This window comes from Hyla sarda, chromosome 3 (assembly GCF_029499605.1).
Source record: "Hyla sarda isolate aHylSar1 chromosome 3, aHylSar1.hap1, whole genome shotgun sequence".
Classification (NCBI taxonomy): domain Eukaryota; kingdom Metazoa; phylum Chordata; class Amphibia; order Anura; family Hylidae; genus Hyla; species Hyla sarda.
In genome coordinates this window covers 108791000-108796236 of record NC_079191.1, presented here as the reverse complement: position 1 = coordinate 108796236, position 5237 = coordinate 108791000, and positions in this window count along the sequence as shown.

Genomic DNA, 5237 nt, shown 5'->3' with positions numbered 1-5237 from the left:
GACATAAATAATGATATAATTGTTGACATGACGTCATTTCTATTGCATTATTACTGATACAGCTTGCTGGTATGACATTCATAGTGATCTGATTGTTACATGACGTCATTTCTATGGCATCATTAGTGATACAGCTTGCTGGTATGACATTCATAGTGATCTGATTGTTACATGACGTCATTTCTATGGCGTCATTAGTGATACAGCTTACTGGTATGACATAAATAGTGACATGATTGCTGACATGACGTCATTTCTATGGCGTCATTAGTGATACAGCTTGCTGGTATGACATAAATAGTGACATGATTGCTGACATGACGTCATTTCTATGGCGTCATTAGTGATACAGCTTGCTGGTATGACATAAATAGTGACATGATTGCTGACATGACGTCATTTCTATGGCGTCATTACTGATACAGCTTGCTGGTATGACATAAATAGTGACATGATTGCTGACATGACGTCATTTCTGTGGCGTCATTAGTGATACAGCTTGCTGGTATGACATAAATAGTGACATGATTGCTGACATGACGTCATTTCTATGGCGTCATTACTGATACAGCTTGCTGGTATGACATAAATAGTGACATGATTGCTGACATGACGTCATTTCTGTGGCGTCATTAGTGATACAGCTTGCTGGTATGACATAAATAGTGACATGATTGCTGACATGACTTGTCCTATCACTATACTTATGGTGGTCCTTGGCTTCTGCTGTTTGTCCTCTGGGGGTTGTATGGATTTATGGACTGATAACAGGTTGACATATCCAGAACTTTATGTGGTGACATGGATCCGGGCTATGAAGGGTGCAGGGACCTTACAGTAACAGGAGCTGAATGAGGCCACAGAACGGGACTGAACTGGCTTTCAAAAGCTTTTGTGGATACTAAATGGTTTAACATAAAACCACGTTTACTCAGCAGAGTCTGCATTAATGTCCTGCTCCATTGTGGAGGGACCCGGCTTCTCCTGCCCTATTGACCTCCACAGTAAAGACTGTTGGTTTTGCTCGAACGATTCAAGTAGTTGTTTTTTGTACAATTGTCTCATAGAATTAACAAACACACATGAGCAAGACATTCCGTGTCTGGGGAAAGCAGGGCCTAGGAGAAATATGTCATTGTGTGTCTGACAATACAGAAATACACACTGCACACGTCCTCTGCCCTGCAGTGGGCACACTGGGGTCTGAGGGAGATGCTGCCCACTCTGCAATACTCCAGGAAAGCCCACTGGCATCATGGCTGCTCCAGCCTGTATACAGCTGGCTACATAGAGAGGTACACAGCAAGCTAAACAGTCAAAACAAGAGATGGATAGAAGAGAGATAGATAGATAATAGGTAGATAGAGATATACAGCTGGCTACATAGAGAGGTACACAGCAAGCTAAACAGTCAAAACAAGAGATGGATAGAAGAGAGATAGATAGATAATAGGTAGATAGAGATATACAGCTGGCTACATAGAGAGGTACACAGCAAGCTAAACAGTCAAAACAAGAGATGGATAGAAGAGAGATATATAGATAGATAATAGAGATATACAGCTGGCTACATAGAGAGGTAAACAGCCAGCTAAACAGTCAAAACAAGAGATGGATAGAAGAGAGATATATAGATAGATAATAGAGATATACAGATGATAGGTAGATAGGTAAACAGCAAGCTAAACAGTCAAAACAAGAGATGGATAGAAGAGAGATATATAGATAGATAATAGATAGAGATATACAGATGATAGGTAGATAGGTAAACAGCCAGCTAAACAGTCAAAACAAGAGATGGATAGAAGATAGATAGATAATAGGTAGATAGATAATAGAGATATACAGATGATAGGTAGATAGGTAAACAGCAAGCTAAACAGTCAAAACAAGAGATGGATAGAAGAGAGATATATAGATAGATAATAGATAGAGATATACAGATGATAGGTAGATAGGTAAACAGCCAGCTAAACAGTCAAAACAAGAGATGGATAGAAGATAGATAGATAATAGGTAGATAGATAATAGATATATACAGATGATAGGTAGATAGGTAAACAGCAAGCTAAACAGTCAAAACAAGAGATGGATAGAAGAGAAATAGATAATAGGTAGATAGATAATAGATAGAGATATACAGATGATAGGTAGATAGGTAAACAGCAAGCTAAACAGTCAAAACAAAAGATGGATAGAAGATAGATAATAGGTAGATAGATAATAGAGATATACAGATGATAGGTAGATAGGTAAACAGCAAGCTAAACAGTCAAAACAAGAGATGGATAGAAGAGAGATAGATAGATAGATAATAGATAGAGATATACAGATGATAGGTAGATAGGTAAACAGCAAGCTAAACAGTCAAAACAAGAGATGGATAGAAGATAGATAGATAATAGGTAGATAGATAATAGGTAGAGATATACAGATGATAGGTAGATAGGTAATGAGCAAGCTAAATAGTCAAAACAAGAGATTGATAGAAGATAGATAGATAATAGGTAGATAGGTAATGAGCAAGCTAAATAGTCAAAACAAGATATATATAGATACTAGGTAGGTAGATAGATATATAGATAATAGGTAGATAGATACAAGGTAGATAGATTTATAGATAATAGGTAGATAGATAGATAGATAGATAGATACAAGGTATATACACACACACACACACATATATATATATTTAGATAGATAGATAAATAGATAGATAGTTAATAGGTAGAAAGATATAGATGCACTTGACAGTAGGAGAAACATAAAAACTTTAGACACTGATGAAATGAAATCAACCAATAAAAGTAACAGAAAAATAAACTGTTAGTAATATATATCCTTTAGGCATGAATGAATGTTAGTTGAATGTATTTATAAACAGATTTATAGATAATAACTATATATATATATATATATATATATATATATATATATATATATATATTAGATAGATAGATATAATAGATACACAGACAGATGCAATTGGCAATATTGCTAGTCAGATGCTAGATACAAGTACCAGAAACTAGAATATCTGCAATATATGTCCACTTTACATCAGTGGATGTTAAGATAGATGTGAAAATATATTTATTATAAATAGATAGATAGATAAATATATATGAGATAGATAGATAAATATATATGAGATAGATAGATAAATATATATGAGATAGATATGGGATAGATAGATAGATAAATATATATGAGATAGATAGATAAATATATATGAGTTAGATAGATAGATAAATATATATGAGATAGATATGAGATAGATAGACAGATAAGCAGACTTGAAAGATAAGAAACACACCTTCCTTACAAATAGAATAGATATGGAAATTCTAGTAACATGGCAAATATGTGAAATAATAAACATCTTTATGGATGTGTAAAATAGACAATTATACAGTCAGCTCTAGTGATAGATGGAAGCTACACATCTATACAGAGAGAATAACATATGGATGAGACTGATATGTGATATAAATAAGTGAATAAACTATATACGTGTCGCCCCTTATATATTACCCAGACCAGTTTTTTAGTTTTTTGTGTCCACTATCCCCCCAGCATGTTTTGTATTCTGCATTAGGACCTAGCTGAGACCTCTGGTACCCAGAAGCGTGTCCCCTAATGAATGGAGATGTAGATGTTGTTCGGTATCAGAGGGAATAAAGTGCTGCACTAGAAGAAGTAATATGGGGTTGGGTAGGGGAGGGCTGCTGGCTGTCTGGCCATCTGGCTGTGCCCCATGCTGCATGGCTTTAGCCTGAAATCTCTTCCGCTCTAGACTCCTCTTGTATTGAATTCATCAAAAGCAGAACTTTCCCTGAGATTTTTTTAAGAAGGGTAAAATAATAAGGCGACCACTGTGACATTCTCTGGGCCGGGGCCATTTTTCATAACGCAGCTGATACTCTTTTGTGCGGCTTAGGCGACCAAGCAGATGAATAACTAGAAAAGTCCTCACAAAGTAAAAGCCAGGAGATTGTCTTCTCTATACAAAACTTCCCTGGGGTGGGGGATACCACTAACACCATACAGCACTCCTACAACACTACTGCCAGCCAAGCCAATAGTGCCCAGGTGCCACCAACACCACTATATGCCTGTGTGTGGGCAGGAAAACTGCCCCTTTACCAGCAGAACATAACTCCTGAAGCCAGAGGAAGACTGTGCCTGCTGCTCAGGGCTGCAAGGACCATGGTAAGTGAGAGACTATTTCATAAACTGTGATGTCAGCACTGCTGCAGCAGGGAGCAAATCATGTGGCAGGAGGAGTATATACTGTATGGATATATAGGCAGCTAACACTAGATCTATCTGTTAGGCAGGCATTTCATCATAAATGGGATAGAAATCTATGAAGAGAGAGTGAGAATTAGACCTATATATATTGGATCCAGTGTTTCCCAACCAGAGTGCCTCCAGCTGTTGCAAAACTACAACTTCCAACATAGATAGATAGATATGAGATATATAGATATGAGATAGATAGATATGAGGTAGATAGAGAGATATGAGATAGATAGATATGAGATAGATATGAGATAGATAGATATAAGATAGATAGATAGAAGATAGATAGATGTGAGATAGATTGAGATAGATAGATGGATAGATAGATAGATATGAGATAGATAGATATGAGATAGATAGATAGATATGAGATAGAAAGATATGAGGTAGATGGAGATATATGAGATAGATATATATGAGATAGAGAGATATAAGATAGATAGATAGAAGATAGATAGATGTGAGATAGATTGAGATAGATAGATGGATAGATAGATAGATAGATATGAGATAGATAGATATGAGATAGATAGATATGAGATAGAAAGATATGAGGTAGATGGAGATATATGAGATAGATATATATGAGATAGAGAGATAGAAGATAGATAGATATGAGATAGATTGAGATAGATAGATGGATAGATAGATATGAGATAGATAGATATGAGATAGATAGATAGATATGAGAAAGATAGATATGAGATAGATAGATATGAGATAGATAAATAGACAGATATGAGATAGATAGAGAGATAGATATGAGAAAGATAAATAGATATGAAATATATAGACAGATATAAGATAGATAGATATGAGATAGACAGGAGATAGATAGATATGAGATAGATAGATAGATGAGATAGATAGATAGCTAGATAGATAGATATGAGATAGATATGAGAAAGATAGATATGAGATAGATAGATAGA